Source organism: Hyperolius riggenbachi, chromosome 2 (assembly GCF_040937935.1).
Source record: "Hyperolius riggenbachi isolate aHypRig1 chromosome 2, aHypRig1.pri, whole genome shotgun sequence".
Classification (NCBI taxonomy): Eukaryota; Metazoa; Chordata; class Amphibia; order Anura; family Hyperoliidae; genus Hyperolius; species Hyperolius riggenbachi.
Window position 1 is genome coordinate 556,751,090 of NC_090647.1, and position 18,744 is coordinate 556,769,833.

Here is an 18,744-nt window from a genome sequence, read left to right on the forward strand (position 1 = left end):
TGTCACTACAGCGCCGCCCTGCTGGATGGAAAAATGGTACTCATTCATCTTCTAATCATAGTTGCTGAAGGCGTTTTCTCCGCCTCAGCAGTTAAAACGTATGAGGAGATTTGTATATACAACTTATAATCACCAACAGGAACCAACATTTCTGGGCTACAGGAGACCCCTTTATTAAAGATGCATTGAAGACCAGGATTGCACTTCATCCCAATCAGTAGCTGATACCCCCCTTTACCATGAGAAATCTTTACATTTTCTCAAATGGATCATCAGGGAGGTCTGTATGGCAGATATGGTGGTGAAACCCCTCCCACACTGTGATGTCAGGACCATGGCTCTGACAGTTTCCTCTATGTGAACCTTGTTGCATTGTGGGAAATAACGGCTTTTTCCAACTGGCAAGCAAGCACTATTTCCCTCTGCAAACATATGTATATGTTTAATGATTGTTTCTCACTGCTACTATCTTTCTGTAAAGTTCCTTTTAAAGATTTTTTATTCTATTTTCAAGTGAGGATTGGATTGTGCACACAGCCTTTAGCTGCTTGAACCCTATGCACAGCTCTGTAATATTAAAAGTTGGGGCATGCGTGGCAGCAGGGCCGGGCCGAGGCATAGGCTGGAGAGGCTCCAGCCTCAGGGCGCAGTGTAGGAGGGGGCACAAAATTCATTCAGCTGTCATTCCTAATTGTGTATGAAGCAGAAAGAAATAAGAAAAGGGGATACATAGCAGTGACTGCAAACCAGATAACAAGATATTAAGGTGTTGTGGAGGTTGTGGGCCCGGTGGCCCTCTTAGTCTAATAGCAATCCGTGTGTGACGGCTGGGGTGGGAGGGATGGAGGGGCACACTTTGCTGTCTCAGCCTTGGGTGCTGGAGGACCTTGTCCCTGCTCTGCGTGGCAGCTGCCCTAAGGACCAGATTCATCCAATGAACATGGTCTGCTCTGTGCAGAGAGCCAATGGAATGCTTTGGGTACGCTGCAAGTGTTCATATTAGGGGCAGAGTACACTGGCACACAGACTCTCTCTGTCGTACTTTCCAAAGATTAAATGACGCACTTCACAAGAGTTTTTGTGATCTTCAGTTTCAGGTTATTGACAGATAATTCAGATTGAATGACCACCAAGATTGAAGTTGTTTAGAATTTTGCTATTGATGAAAGTTCTTTTTTTCACTCATGGTGGTTAACCACTTCACATCCAGACCTTGTTTTCCACTTATGGACCAGAGCAGTTTTGACAGTTTAGCTATGTCCTTATTTAATCAGCAATAACTTTATACCGACTTATGACACAAAAATGAAATATATATTGTTTTTTTCAAGACAAACTAGGCTTTCATTGTAGGCCATTTTTCCCTCGAACAATTTTGTTTTCTATGAATTTTAATGGAAAAACAAGGAATGAAATAGAAAAAACACATTATTTCTCAGTTTTACTAATTCCAGCTTAAAAATAAAAAGTGCTACTGCAGATAAAAATACACAAATTTTGTTTGGCTATTCTTACCGCTTATCACAAAACAGAGATTATGTTCCGGTCACAATTTATGGTGAAGATATTTGATTCTGAAATAATGCTACAGTGTGTATTTTTCACTATAAACTGAGAAAAGAAAAGTATTTTTAATGGTAAAAACCAATCTGATTAGCTCAGGAAACATATGTTCCCATTCACCAATTAGTGCTGCATCAGATAGTGCCAGAAATGTGCACAGGAGCAAGCCCAATCCTGCACAGCACTGCTTCTGCTGCAAGACTTATATCTACTGACTTGTGGCTTAGATGAAGTCACAGAGGACGTAGATATACTGCAGAGGTGGATAAAGTGGTTAATTTCTGGCACTTTTGAATGCATGCCGGACATATTGACTGGGCACACGTTTTGGGCTTTTTGGGGGGGGGGGAGGGGAGGGGGAGGCAGGGGAATAAGGCATTCTCTACCCTGAAATATAACGTTCTCATTCTTCAACTAGCTAAATTTCATATCAAGTAGTCCCCTCCCTCTTTAATTTCCACTGTCCAGTAGTTAGAGAAGTGGAAGGTGGGGGTGGAGCAACAGAATATGCTGGGAGGAGTTTAGCTAACTCCAAGTTGCTGTGCACCGCCTTGAAGACAGTGTAACTTTAATCTCCTAAAGTGCATAAAGCAGCCCATACACTCAGCCGATTTTCTGGCCGACCGATCGATCGATCGATCAATCGATTGCAAATCGGTTGGCCAATCGACCGATCGACGGCCGATTTCGATCGATTTCGATGGATTTCTATCGAACTTGCAGGGTGGAAAATTTAGGTCGATCTGATGAGATTGCTTATCAGTTTGCATTGGCCTTAATGGAAATCTGATGGCAAAAAAATGCCATCAGATCGAATTTCAATAGATTTCAAACTGAAATCTATTGGAATTCTATCCTGGTAAAAAATGTTCTAAAAACGCATCAGATAGATCATCAGATGCATTTCTTATCTATCTGCTGCCAATCTGACGAGTGTATGGGCACCTTAAGAGATGGAATGTGGGCGAAGTAGCTACTTATTGCCAGTGTTCCCTTACATTATCACCATTTCCACACCAAAGCTGATTTGGCTCAGAATCAGAATCAGTTTTATTTCGCCCTGTACAGCAAGAGCTGTAATCGGAATTATTTGTGGTACACATGGCATAGGCAGAGTAAAGACAGACAGAGTATAGACAGACGCACAACGCATACAAAAATAGAAATGCAGTTGTCAGGTACGTATTGGCCATATCACAGCTGTGCAGTGCAGTCAGGTAATAATAAGGTGCAGTACGTCCACGGTCTCTTTACGGATAAAGAACCAGGGCAGGCAGCGGCAGGAACCGGCTGACCGACCCGGCAGTTAGAGGTGCAGGCCGGGCCGGGGAAGGTTAGAGTTCAGTAGCCGAACAGCCTGCGGGAAGAAGGTGTTCTTCCGCCTAGTAGTTTTGGATGGTAAAGTCCTGTAGCGGCGGCCCAATGGGAGGAGCCTGAAGTAGTAGCTGCCTGGGTGGGAGGAGTCGCGGGAGATCATGGTTGCCCTCTTCCTCATCCTAAAGGAGTGGAGGAGATCAAGAGGAGGAAGAGGAGAGCTGAGATGAGACAGTGGAGTTCTCACTCCCTCTCTCTGCATCTCCTACTCAGACAATCTGTCACAGAAGGAGGACATGAGCAGATGTTGCTGGGCAATGCTCAGTTCATCCTGAATTCTTGAGTGACGCTTAGCTGACCACATCGTTGTTTTTACTATGATTTGTAGTGTTGATTAGTGGCCTGTTGAAGGGTGAAGGAAACTACGATTCAAAAATGAGTCACTACAGCCTTGTAGCCTTGAGTCTTGAGCTGTATATTAACCCCCCTGGCGGTAAGCCCGTGCTGAGCACGGGCTATGCCGCCGGGAGGCACCGCTCAGGCCCCGCTGGGCCGATTTGCATATTTTTTTTTTTTGCTGCACGCAGCTAGCACTTTGCTAGCTGCGTGCAGTGCCCGATCGCCGCCGCTACCCGCTGATCCGCCGCTATACGCGTCGCCGCAGCCGCCCCCCCCCCCCCCCGACCCCGTGCGCTGCCTGGCCAATCAGTGCCAGGCAGCGCTGTGGGGTTGATCGGAGTCCCCTTTGACGTCACGACGTCGATGAGGTCGGTGACGTCATCCCGCCCCATCGCCATGGCGACGGGGGAAGCCCTCCAGGAGATCCCGTTCTTTGAATGGGATCTCTTGATCTCCGATCGCCGGCGGCGATCGGAAGGGCTGGGGGGATGCCGCTGAGCAGCGGCTATCATGTAGCGAGACCTCGTCTCGCTACATGAAGAAAAAAAAATTTAAAAAAAAAACGTATTTGCTGCCCCCTGACGGATTTTGGCAAACCGCCAGGAGGGTTAAATAAGGTTTGGGTGCCGAGAAATAGCCTATAGTCGCATATTGGTAACATTTACAGTAATATCAGTAAATGGTATCGATATTTTACTACAGCTGAATCTAACTCTACCCTAGCCACGCCCCTGCCGATTGCCAAACCTTAATCAACCCCCCAATGATGCCTAACCTTAACCAACCCCCCTCTGACGAGTAACTGTAACCCTTCCGCCCCCCCAACGATGCCTAACCTTACCCAACCCCCCTCTGACGAGTAACCTTAACCCTTCCACCCCCAACGTTGCCTAACCTTAACCATCCCCCTGACAATGCCTAACCTTAACCAATCTTTAACTGATGAGTCATCTTCACCTCCCCGCGGGATGCCTAAGGCTGTTTACTGCTATTTCCACCTATAGATGATGCTTGTGTAGGCACATGTAGTGGCACCAAACGTCTGCAGTGCCTGCAGCACCCCACATTCTGGCACCCCGTCCTGAGACACATGCAAAGCAATCCTGTGTGGTGAGTCTGTTGACTACAGTTTCAGTGCATAGCCCACTGGTGTGTGGCCCTCGTGCCCAAGCCTTAATATTAGTATAAGAAAGTCGTCTTAAGGACCACCATGATTTGACTTGGAATACAGGTCCTGTCTTTTTCTCATTTAGAGATTAAGGGCTCGATTTACAAAAGGGTGCTAACTCAGTTAGCACTCCTAAAAGCTTTGGGCATTCTAACTAGGGTGCTAAGCAGTTAGCACGGCCAAAGCTTTTATTGATTGTGCGCCAAGTGTAGCGCTGCCCGGTGCGTGCGAAACGTCGCACCGGGTGCAATGGTTCAGGGGCACCAGGTGCGACGTTACAGTCGCACCCGGTGCGATGTTTCGCACGCACCATGCAGCTCTTAAACTTTGTACGCGCAAACTTTTTAAGTCTCTTTTGTGAATCCAGCCCTAAATATTATAGATTCAAAGTCAATAGATACTAAACAGTTTTTATTATGTTATTTGCACATCACTTAAAGGGAAGGTTCAGGGGGGGATAAAAAAAAAATAAAAATCCATATCAACTTACCTGGGGCTTCCTCCAGCCCGTGGAAGGCAGGAGGTGCCCTTGCCGCCGCTCCACATTCTCCCGGTGGCCGACCCGACCTGGCCATGCCGGCTGCCAGGTCGGCTCTTCTGCACTCCAATCCGCGCCTCATGGGGGTGCTCTGACATCATCGGACGTCCTCCAGGCTTTACTGCGCAGGCACAGTAGTTCTGCGCCTGCGCAGTAAAGCCCGGAGGACGTCCAATGATGTCAGCGCGCCCACGTGGAACGCAGAAGAGCCCGTCGTTGGAGCGCAGAAGAGCCCGACCTGGCAGCCGGCTTGGCCAGGTCGGGTCGGCCACCGGAGACCACCGGGAGCCTGCGGAGCGGCGGCAAGGGCACCTCCTGCCTTCCACGGGCTGGAGGAAGCCCCAGGTAAGTGGATATGGATTTTTATTTTATTTTTTTATCCCTCCCTGAACCTTCCCTTTAAAGGGAACCCGAGGTGAGAGGGATATGGAGGCTGACATGTTTATTTCTTGTTAAAAATAATGCACATTCCCTGGCTGTGCTGCTGATCCTCTGCCTATAAGGGCTCGTTTCCACTAGTGCGGCGTGCGTTGTGAGACGCGCGCCGTCACTGAGTGGGTGGGCGGGATCGCAGGCGAATCCCATGAGCCGTGCCATGCACGGCTATGGGATTTGCAGCCTGCGCAGCGAATTCTGCGGCCAGTACCGGCTGAATCTCTACCGATTCGCCGGCGGCGCCAGTCTCCCCTATGACAGAGTTTCCCCGTGCGATTCATGTGCGGGGAAACTATGCGGAATCGCTGCGGATTCCACGATAGTGGAAACGGGCCCTAACACTATAAGCCACAGACCCTGAACAAGCATGCAGATCAGTTGTCTATGACAAATCTGTCAAGATTAGCTGCATAATTCTTGCCTTTTGTATTTTTACTATTTAGTGAAATATTCTGTGAGAGTTGTTTTGTGTTTTTTGTGTTTTTATCTCTTGGTGTGTGATAAGTTATAATACTCATATATCTTAGCTCCCTTGTTACACAAGGTGACACAAGGTGACTTTCTTTGACAGCAATATGTTCTGCCTTAAACATTTTGATATGTCTTTGTCTTATGCCATCATTGTTGTCATTACATGTCTATTTTTTTATTCTTTTCAATAAAGCATTCTTTTGAAAGTAAAAAGATTACCTACATGCTTGATTCAGGTGTGTGATTCACACCCTACTGACCAGAAAGATCAGCAGGGCTGCAAGGCAACTGGTATTGCATAAATGGAAATAAATATGGCAGCTTCCATGAGTCTCACACCTCAGGTTCCTGTGTCGTGTACTTTGTAATGCCTTATCCTACCCAATAAAATTCTTTGAGGTATCGGATGTCCGTATATCTGTCGTACCGTTTTGGGAAAATATTTTGCTGTTGATGGGAAGGAGAGCCCTCTGAATGTCTTTTTCCCTCTTTGGCTTCAATAAAGCTTTTTGTTACAAAAAAAAGATAAATCATAATTTTCCGTATTTTTCCCCCTGGACATTTCACTGGGCAGTTATGGCCTTGAAAATGGTCTAAATAAAGCACAAACCTCCTCCTGGGTACAGAAGCACATGCTGTTTGTGTGATGGTACTTTATCTGGAGTTATAATGATTGTCATTATGGAGTTTTAGATAAATAGAAGATAAGTTGTAGTCGGTACAGGCTGTGTGCACACAATCCTGTTTTGAAGATGGACAGACTTTTACATAAGGCCAGCGTGGGATCTTCCTAAAACCATAGAAAGCATTTAGCTGTGTCTCCAGGCCAGGGTGCAGCTCAGAGCTTTCTTCATCAGCTTTGTACAATAAATCATTCTTTTTCTTCTCCTTGATTTATAACCCCGAGATATTACACAACATTAATAATCAACGAGAGAGAACACAGAGAGCCCAATATAGTGCAGTCTGTACTGGACTGATGTGGGTGATGAGAGGCAATAAGTGTAAAGTTATACTCACAAACATGGGTTACCACTAAGGCAACCACTGTAGATGCAGGTGGGGAGGTTAGACCAGACCCCGCTCAGGAATAAGAAGTCGCTCTCTGTAGATCTGGAAACAAGGGGTTAACACCCTTCCACCATGGGTGGACTCAAACCAAATGTGGAAATGAACAAAGGCGCCAAAAGGATAAAAGTAGCTAAAACTTAAAAAAAACGGAGGAGGCAGTGGTGGACTTTCCTCCTCCAAGCAGACACAAAAACAGGTTGATATTATATCAACAAGCACATTTATTAATATATACACTCTAAAGGGTCATCACAACGCGTTTCGCAGGTGTGGCCCCGCTTCATCAGGCAATAGGGGATGGAGCATACAGCAACAAGTGTCTATGTCTCAGCACAGAGGCGCTAGGCTTAGACATAGACACTTGTTGCTGTATGCTCCATCCCCTATTGCCTGATGAAGCGGGGCCACACTTGCGAAACGTGTTGCGATGACCCTTTGGAGTCTATATATGAATAAATTTGCTTGTTGATATAATATCAACCTGTTTTTGTGTCTGCTTGGAGGAGGTAAGTCCACCACTGCCTCCCCCGTTTAAAAAAAAATTAGCTACTTTTATCCTTTTGGCGCCTCTGTTCATTTCCACAACACTAATAATCAGTCATTCACAACTCTCTCCCTTTGCAGAGGAACTTGGAGTTCAATGTTCAAACACACTTCCGCCTTCCCTTAAACCGCAGATGTCAAACTCCTGTCCTCCAGGGCCATATCCAGGCCAGTGTTCAGGATGGACGGAGAAATGTGTTCTACTTTATGAACCACGGCTTTCCTGATTCAGTCCCATCAATTATCGTATTTTTCGGCATATAAGACGTACTTTTCCTTCCCCAAAAATGGGGAAGAAAAAGGCCCTGTGTCTTGAATGCCAAATACAGGGAGTCCCTGACTTATGAACGCCCGCCGATACGAACCGATGCTATGTCGGGAGCTCCCTGTATTGTCCCCCTGTTTGTCCTCTGCTCCCCTGTGTGTCCTCCTCTGCCCCGTATAGAACTAGCAAAACGGCAGTGCAGCTCACCAAATCCACAGTTCCAGCAGCGCTCCGACAACTCTCCTTCACTGTTCCCCTAGTGCCGGCATCTGCTGATGACGCGATTAGCTGAAGCCAGTATTAGGTGAGCTGTGAGGGAGAGGACAGGTCTCTGATTGCTACTGGAGCTGTGGATGAGTTGAGCCATGGTACCGCTGCATATACTAATACAAGGGGGCAGAGGAGGGCAGGGAAGCAGAGAAGGACACACAGGGACAGAAAGGGACACGCAGGAGGACACATGGAGGACAGAAGGGGACACGCAGGAGGACAGGAGGGGACATGAGGTGCAAGGGGGACACAATAATTGGAGATAATATCTACAAGATTTCCATGGACGCACCAAATTAAATACATTTTTTCCCCTGGTTTTTGCCTTCTAAACCTAGGTGTGTCTTATAGTCCCAAACATCTTATATGCCGAAAAATACGGTAATTTGAGCTGTGCCAAAAATGTGTGAGGACCTCGGCCCTGGTGGACTGGAGTTTGACGTCTCTGAAACAGCTTTTAACTTTTTTTAATCATTTTGGGGCTGGTCCTCCCATCACTCAGTATGTAATTACATCTATTGGTGGTTTAACATTTTATAACAGCATAACTTATTTAATGTGTGACCGCCTGAATACATGCAGAGGTCTTTCCCACAGACCTGAGAGAGACGGGTGTTCTCCACATGCGCTTATAGTGATTGCTTGGTGTGCAGTCCTGGTTTGTGAAGTTCCTTTACTATTTGCTGCCTAAAACCCTTGCAGTCATAACATATTATACTATAGTGGGCTTCCGTTGTCTCAGTGCATATTTATACCTAGAAGCCTTTTATGGACTACCTGGGATCCCTCAGTGAACACGCACACTCTCGGCCCAATTTAGCCATATGCCAATTAACCTTACAGCATAATTCTGGATGTTGAACGAACCTGGATCACCCAAGGGAAGTCAGATAAACATGGGCAGAAAACAAGGGGTGAATGAGAACCAGATAGTTGTCAGCCTTCATTAAAGGGTCATAGAAGGGTCCAGTGTGTCTCCAGAATGTTGGTTCCAGTTTGTGATTTAGTCCCAGTAAACTTCAGTTTCAAAAGTTGAATTTTGTCATGACTATCCCTCAGTTGTCAAACTCATGGTTATTGATCGAGTCACAAGATAACTAGAAAAACAGATTGCTTGTTTAACAGCTGTAGAAATCATAGGGTTATGTTTAGGATAAGCCGTTTCATCTAGGCGGAGCTCAGCCATTCTGTTATCTTTTTAGGTATCTGGGTAACTCTTTGAGGGATCTTTTTAGGTATCTGGGTAACTCTTTGAGGGTTCTTCAGAGTTTTGTTTTGTTTTATAAACAAATATCTTATTTACCACTCTGAATGTAAACAAAGGCTTTGATTGGGCAGTAACTATGGCCAATTAGAGCCTGTCCTTTGGTTAAAGGGCTTGGTCTATATATTGGCCTCAGCATATGCACTGAGGAGTGGCCAGTAGTGGCCTCTGTCCTTATGTTTAATTTGAAGAAGAAGAAAAAAAAATAGTGTCTTCCATGAGTTTTTGCTGACATTGGAATCTAACATGTTTCAATGCGGATGACCCCCAATGTATTAAAAATAATAAAACAAATGTCTTATGCACATCAGCATTTTAGTTCAAAAGAAAAATGGCCATCTGCTGATAGAGATGTTCAACCTTTTTTTTTTTTCATATAGCTTGCCCTTGAGGTTTGTTTGAGAAGCACTGGATCAGTTTGATCAGATTTCATCATTCCATAGTATAAGGTGTAGATAAGGTATTATTTATACAGAAACCATGATGTAACCTTCCTAGATATCTGAATATATGTGCAATTTATAGCCAAAGGTGGCCACTAACAGTACAATATTTTCCTGAGATGTGATCAAACAATCTAATTTTTACTAACGAAGAAAACCACACAGTATGAGTAGAAAATCGCTGTGAAACAATTCTTTGGTCAATTGGAATAGAGAATTTTGTTGATTGGAATTCTTGGATTTTAAGATTGGATCTAAGAGAGAAAGTGCCTTAATTGACCCATTTCTGAGAACAATCAATAATTGCCTTCTGGTTACTTACGATCCAACAAATTTGATGGAATGATAGCAGGTGAGGAAAATATTGTACCATTAATGGCCACCTTAAATTGGTTGTATTTGGAAGAGGATTGAGCAGAATTATCAAAATGGTGCAAGGTGAAATGGAGTAAAATTGCAAAAGTGGAGCCATCTATCGAAACCCTTTATCTGGGCAGCTACTGAGACTCACCAATCAGAACCCTTGATCTAGGCAGCTGCTGAGAGTTGCCAATCAGAACCCTTGATTCGGGCTGCATTTGAGAGCCATCTATGCAAACCCTTGATCTGGGCAGCTTCTGAGAGCCACAAATCCAAACACTTGTGTCTGGGCAACTACTGAGAGCCACCAATCAGAAACCTTGATTTGGGCAGTTTCTGAGAGCCATCAATCAGAACCCTTGATCTTTGCAGCTTCTGAAACCACCAATCAAAACCGTTGATCTGGGCAGCTGCTAACAGACACCAATCAGAACCCTTGATTTTGGCAGCTACTGAGAGTCACCAATCAGAACCCTTGATCTAGGAAGCTTCTAAAGCCACCAATCAGAACCCTTTTTCTGGGCAGCTACTTCATTTGTGCACCAATTTTGCATCAGTTTTCCTTTCACTGGTTTTCATAAATAGTGGCTTTTCCTCAGAGCATAATTATGTGAGAGAACAGTAAATGGCAGAAGGCACTACATTGGCACTGGCATAGATCAAAACAAGGGTATTATTGAAAGTATCTGCCTCGAAGAAATACACTGAGCACATGTGCATTTCAGAATCCTTTAATAGACAATCGTAGCTTTGACAAAGTATAAATGATATCCTGAAACATATTATATTGACACAGCAGGGCTAGTTTGTGCTGTAGATTCTTCATATGTTGCTGGTCAGAGTCGGGTGTATCAAGCTGCACAGTGTTTGGAATAATATGCAGGCAGCCCATTCTTGTGTATATCACACTGGTCAGTGCTGGGTATATACAGTATTATGATATTCATTGTTGAGTTTTAGGGATTCCAATGCTTGGGAAAACTCATGGAGAAGCAGGTTGATCAGCTGATAGATTTGTAGATTCTGATTTGCTGGTCATGCTATGATGAGCATCGTTGATTCTGTGCTGGGCATTGCTTGCTGTGTTATGATGGACATTGCTAGTTATATTATACTGGTTAGTACTGGGTATGCTATGTAAGATATATCTCACTGGCCCGTGCAGCATGTATTAGTTTGTTCAGCACAGAGTGTATTGCTGCCGGCCATTATATTTACTTGACCGAAACTGGGTATAATGTACTTATCAGTCCTGCAAGTATTATACTTGTCACTGGTGGGTGATTTATGCTGTTAAGTGTTTCTGCATCATGTATTATATTTACTGTATGTGCAGATTAGCTTCAAAGCTACATATAATTAGCATTTGCAATAATTAATATTATTTCTTTAGACCACCTCTGCTTGTCAGTGCAGGATACACTTTGCTGCTCAGTGCTGTGTATATTATACTTGTCAGTGCTGCATATATTATATGTGTCAGTCTTGGGTATATTATACTGCTCAGTGCTGTGTATATTACACCTGTCAGTGCTGCATATAGTATATGTGCCAGTCCTGGGTATATTATGTTGCTTAGTGCTGTGTATATTACACTTGTCAGTGCTGGGTGTATAATATTTGTCAGTCCTGGCTACATTGTGCTGCTCAGTGCTGTGCATATTATGCTGTTCAGTGCTATATATATTACACTTGTCAGTGCTGCATGTATTATATGTTTCAGTCTTGGATACATTATGCTGCTCAGTGCTAGATATATTACACTTGTCAGTGCTGCATATATTATATGTGTCAGTCTTGTATACATTATGCTGCTCAGTGCTAGATATATTACACTTGTCAGTGCTGCATGTATTATATGTTTCAGTCCTGTATACATTATGCTGCTCAGTGCTAGATATATTACACTTGTCAGTGCTGCATGTATTATATGTGTCAGTCCTGTATACATTATGCTGCTCAGTGCTGGATATATTACACTTGTCAGTGCTGCATGTATTATATGTTTCAGTCCTGGATACATTATGCTGCTCAGTGCTGGATATATTACACTTGTCAGTGCTGCATGTATTATGTGTTTCAGTCCTGTATACATTATGCTGCTCAGTGCTAGATATATTACACTTGTCAGTGCTGCATGTATTATATGTTTCAGTCCTGGATACATTATGCTGCTCAGTGCTAGATATATTACACTTGTCAGTGCTGCGTGTATTATATGTTTCAGTCCTGGATACATTATGCTGCTCAGTGCTGGATATATTACACTTGTCAGTGCTGCGTGTATTATATGTTTCAGTCCTGTATACATTATGCTGCTCGGTGCTAGATATATTACACTTCTCAGTGCTGCGTGTATTATATGTTTCAGTCTTGTATACATTATGCTGCCCAGTGCTGGGTATATTACATTTGTCAGTGCTGCGTGTATTATATGTTTCAGTCTTGGATACATTATGCTGCTCAGTGCTAGATATATTACACTTGTCAGTGCTGCGTGTATTATATGTTTCAGTCTTGGATACATTATGCTGCTCAGTGCTAGATATATTACACTTGTCAGTGCTGCATGTATTATATGTTTCAGTCCTGGATACATTATGCTGCTCAGTGCTAGATATATTACACTTGTCAGTGCTGCATGTATTATATGTTTCAGTTCTGGATACATTATGCTGCTCAGTGCTGGGTATATTACATTTGTCAGTGCTGCGTGTATTATATGTTTCAGTCTTGGATACATTATGCTGCTCAGTGCTAGATATATTACACTTGTCAGTGCTGCGTGTATTATATGTTTCAGTCTTGGATACATTATGCTGCTCAGTGCTAGATATATTACACTTGTCAGTGCTGCATGTATTATATGTTTCAGTCTTGGATACATTATGCTGCTCAGTGCTGGGTATATTACATTTGTCAGTGCTGCATGTATTATATGTTTCAGTTCTGGATACATTATGCTGCTCAGTGCTGGGTATATTACATTTGTCAGTGCTGCATGTATTATATGTTTCAGTTCTGGATACATTATGCTGCTCAGTGCTGGGTATATTACATTTGTCAGTGCTGCGTGTATTATATGTTTCAGTCCTGTATACATTATGCTGCTCAGTGCTAGATATATTACACTTGTCAGTGCTGCATGTATTATATGTTTCAGTCCTGTATACATTATGCTGCTCAGTGCTAGATATATTACACCTGTCAGTGCTGCATGTATTATATGTTTCAGTCCTGGATACATTATGCTGCTCAGTGCTAGATATATTACACTTGTCAGTGCTGCATGTATTATATGTTTCAGTCCTGTATACATTATGCTGCTCAGTGCTAGATATATTACACTTGTCAGTGCTGCATGTATTATATGTTTCAGTCTTGGATACATTATGCTGCTCAGTGCTAGATATATTACACTTGTCAGTGCTGCATGTATTATATGTTTCAGTCTTGGATACATTATGCTGCTCAGTGCTGGGTATATTACATGTGTTGAGTAAGTGTTGACAATATGGACATGGTGTTTATTTTATATATTGGTCACTGTTGTATATTTTATGTTTGCTGTCACTGTTGCTCCCTGTATAAGATGCTGGTCATTGTATAGGCTATCATGTCAGTGCTGTTTCTGATGTGCTTGCTTTTTTTAAGCCTGGATTTGCTGGCCACAGACAGAGAGATTTAAATGTGGTTGTTTTGTAAGATCGATTTATAAGCAATAGCAAATAGAATTCAAAGAATATAAGGCAGCCATCCATACATAATAAAACATATGATTACTGGTATGTTCAATGCAATGAGAATGTTAGGTGTAGACTTGCATTTATTCAAGCAACATGTCGCAAGTGTAACACAAACTAATTTCACAATGCGTTGAAGTGAACGAGAGGATTAATTCAAATGTATAGCGGATCAGGGCAGGAACGCAAACACGGAACTCAAACCAAACGCAACCGTGAAGGCATATTAAAGTGGTCTGAAACTCCGACATAACATTCAATAACAATGTGTTTTCCTACGCCTTATTACTTATATCGTTATCTTTGCTTTTGTGCATAAGTAATATTGTCTGTCTACAAATTAGAAATTTCCAAAGTGTAATTTATCTCCCCCCCCCTTCCCCCCCGAAACCTGCCATTATATTTTATACAGACTGCTTTTTATTATATATTAACATCTTCTAATGAGCTGTTCTGAGCTGTTTGTGTGCTTGAAGCACAGAGAGCTTCACAGAGAGCTCCTTTTACTTGTTACACTGTGTTTACACGCCTGTATCAACAACGGAATGCAAACTAAGATACTGTTATCTCCAGTTTGGATACGGATTTGAAGCTGAATAGCAGGACAAAGTGCTTTATTTAACCATTTCAGTGATGTTCTGCAAAAAAAAAGCTTTCAAGCTGTGAGGAATCTTTTAGAGCAAAATAGAAATGCTGACTTTCAGACCACTTTAAATGCAGGTTAGTCTTCATAAGATCCCATTGTTACGGATCGCCCAGACACCTCATGGTTACCCAGCACCTCGAGGATACTGAAAGGGATCGAAAAGCCCACATACTACAAATGCAAAATATAAATTTGCCTTCTTAAAATAGAAGGTATTTGCAATTATTCAGCTTTATGTGAGCAAGATAGCTATCCGATGATGCATCACTGGCAATTATGTAAGGCCGGTTTCAGACTTGCAACCGGCGTTATGGTGCGACCATCGCATCGCATCACAACACTAAAAATAGTTCCAGCACTGGCAGCCCACAAAAAGGTAAACAATAATAAAAACTCGCGTGGCTGCGCGCATGCACAGTAGTGGCTTTCCCCTTGTGTTCTGGTGAAAATAGGTCGGGTCCGCTCACCCTTGCCACTTGTTCCCTTCAGGTACTCTTTAAGTTAAATGTGCTTAAAGGACACATCCAGGAAGATTCAAAATAAAAAAAATGCACTTTCTCCAGCCCCTGTCTGCCGTCCTATGCCCTCGCCGCAGCTCTGCTCCCTGTTGGTACCAGAGGCCTACTTGCATTCCAGTGTGTGGCTCAGGTAGTTGTGCTAATGTCATCCAGACTGTACTGCACAGGTTCAGTAGCTCTGCGCCTGTGCAGTACAGTCCGGATGACATCAGTGCAACTCAGTGAGCCGCATGGTGAAGCGCAAGCACCTCACCAAGTCGGCATCTCCACCGGAGAAGACCAGGAACGATCTGATCTGCGGCGAGGGCACAGGACGGATGCCAGAGGCTGGAGGAAGCCTCAGGAAAGTGGATTTTTACTTTTTTTATTTTTTATCCTGGACCTTCCCTTTAAAGGGAGCCTGTAGGGATAAAAGGACCCCAATGGGTACTCAACTAAGCAAAGGGAAGCCTCTGGAAAATTCAGAGGATTTGCCTTTCTTCCTCTACCAGGTTGTTCCAGTGCTGAATCCCTTGGAAGACCGTCAACAAGCCCCTGTGGATGGCTCAGGCATGCGCAGTAGCACAGATCAGGCTTTTCCAGCCAAAGATACTGATTTAAAAGCTTTATCTAAAAAACAAAACAAAAACAAATGATTTGGAGTGTCCCTTTAAATGGAAGCCATGTGAGAGGTAAGCAGAGTGGTCCTGGAAGACTGATAAGCTTGCACTGACACCTCCATCTGCACGTATCGGCAGTGCGCAGAGCGTGGCCTGCAGCATCCGGAGTCCTGGCGCAGCCAACCTTTCTGTTTCCACATCACACAGCAGGGCGAGGCAGGAAAGGTGCTCCGCTCCAAACACGTTCTGTAAGAATGCACTTAGGCCTCCTGGCTACTCCTTCCTATCAGGAGACGCCTGACACACTGGGACGCCGGCCAGGCAACGCCGCACCTTTTCTTTTTTAAGTGACAGAATACCCAGCTTGCTTTGCAGCCTTTGCTCCGTACGGCTCAGCGAGTTGTCAGAGTAGTTTGCAATTAGCAGAGCGCGCCACGACAGAGCTCCAATTGGTGGACATAGCGAAGTTTTACTAATCAGACCCCGCCCTCATTGTCTGTTTGTGGGCATTATGCGTGGGGCAGACATGTGGCGTGTGATGTTACCTAGGGGCTTTAAGACAAAACTGTAACTTTCTTAACCCTTTAGCAGCCAAATTATTTAGAGACATGCACGTCACATGTTCCAAGCCAATTTAGTTTAGAACATTGTTTTATTTCTTACTTGTTACTTTTCCTTGCTTCTAATAAGTACTGCTGTAATGTGTATTTATGGTCACCTGCCACTAGGGGGCTGTGTGAGATAATACCAGATAACTTCTGCTCTCAGTTTCTATAACCTATGCTAGCCGAGAGAGATCAAAGCATTCTAAGAATTTACAGCACAATAGGTTCTGCAGGCTGAGGTCAAAAGCACTGCACTTATCTCAAATGAGATAATTCTTTTGAAGCTGCTAAAGAGTTAATGTACTTTTTGTTCTTAGCAGACCAACGGACTGCCTAATTGGGAAAAGTTGGCAGGACTCCTAATCTTCTGTAGCACATTCTAGTTGTAATAAAGCAGCTTCACGCCTATACCGATTGATTATCGATCTCTTATTGTCGGTTCTACATTCAGCTTTGTCTATAGAGGGGGAGGGATTGTGTGTGCAGCAAATAGGCTGCCCTGCATCTGCATCAGGCTGGGAGGGGGGTGGGGTCACAATGCCGGTCTCTGAGCAGAGCACTGGAACCCTGGCTCAAAAGGGATTGGTCTGCCTATGGCCTGTCTACCAATTGGGCTTCAGAATGTAGTGGTCTGAATCTCTGCTCACATGAACCACAATGCACTGAGCTAAATGTAGAAAGCAAAAAAAAACAAAAAGAAACAATAGCAGTACTTATTACTCAAATTAATTATTGACAAGAATGTTTATTTCTATCAATAATTAAAACTGCTTTTCCCGGCTCATTAGCGCGATCGTGTCTTTTTGCAGCTGAGATATTTCATGACCTCAAGCAGATGATTGTGTATGTTTACATACTTTTGTTGCTGCAACAGGGCAATTAAACATCCACATAGCTTCAGATAAGCAGTCAGAAACACTTAGGTGTTCCTGCAGTGGCCACTTCTCGGCGCGATCGCCTCCGAAAAGGACGTAATGTTCAAATCTCGAGACCAGGAGGGCTGGTTAAACGCAGTCGTAGATGGCTTTTTCATTCTTTTGTGCTTTTTCCGTGAATCTCTGTGTAACGAGTTCATGATGAGCAGAGCACTCCCCGACCTCGTGTGTTAGAAGAAACTCAAAGTGGGGGAAATCATGCACAGAGCCATTGTCAAACCCATCGAAAGGAACTAATGGCATCAAAGCCCTCTGCAAGCTCACAGAGGCATTGCAGGTTTTTACTGGTCTAGGTGTACTGGTGAGAATTTTAGCTTCATCCATTATAGATTATAGAGGTCTACCTCCTAGCCATCTTAAATGATGCTGACCACCTCTCCTCCATTTATGTTTCAGTGATATTTCCAGACATACCTCCAGCCAGGCTTTCACCACTCTTCCAGTCTCACCATCATACCACTCTTCCAGTTACACTTTCATAGCAACTCTAGCCAGAACCCCACCATACCTTCATCAAACCTCCAGCCAGACTCTCCACCACTCTTCCAGTCACACCATCATACCACTTTTCCTGTTACACTTTCATACCACTCTTCCAGTTACACTTTCATACCACTCTTCCTGTTACACTTTCATACCACTCTTCCTGTTACACTTTCATACCACTCTTCCAGTTACACTTTCATAGCAACTTTAGCCAAAACCCCACCACACCTTCATCGCACCTCCAGCCATACTCTCCACCACTGTTCTGGTCACACCATCATACCACTCTTTCTGTTACACTTTCATACCACTCTTTCTGTTACACTTTCATACCACTCTTCCAGTTACACTTTCATACCACTCTTCCTGTTACACTTTCATACCACTCTTCCTGTTACACTTTCATACCACTCTTCCAGTTACACTTTCTTAGCAACTCTAGCCAGAACTCCACTACACCTTCATCACACCTCTAGCCAGGCTCTCCACCACTCTTCCAGTCACACCATCATACCACTCTTCCAGTCACACCAGGCTCTCCACCACTCTTCCAGCCACATTATTATCACAACTCCAGCTGGGCCTTCACCCTACTTTCATCCACACCTGCATCAAAACACCATCAAAACCACCACACTTCCAGCCACATGTTGAATGCACCTCCAGCTAGCCTTCCAACACACGCTTCCACCACCCGTCCCTTGCTCATTCCGCCAGGCCTCCACCACTCTACTAGTCATCTTCATCACAATGCCAGCCAGGTCTCCACCATGCTTCCAGCCACATCTTCAATGCACCCCCAGCCAGCTCATCACCACACTTCCAATCACACCTCCACCGCACTTCCAGCTGGGTCGCCACTACACTTCCAGAAACATCTTTATCTCAGTTCCACCCAAGACTCCATCACACTTCCAGACTCAACTTCAATGCATCGCCAGCAAGGCCCCCAGCATACTTAAGGCCACATCTCTCTTGCACCTTCAGCCAGGCCCCATCATCTTTACAGCAACACCTTTATTACACTTTTAATCACCACCAAACCCACACACCCCGTCCACCACACCCCTGGTCACACTTCCAGCATGCCTTCAGTCAGGCACTCATG

General features: G+C 44.1%; 1 protein-coding gene across 10 annotated transcripts in view; it reads left to right on the plus strand.

Annotated features, from left to right (window-relative positions):
* ZBTB20 (zinc finger and BTB domain containing 20) overlaps positions 1-18,744 on the plus strand; it is a 1,072,531-nt gene that overhangs the window by 658,786 nt on the left and 395,001 nt on the right. The window lies entirely within an intron of this gene.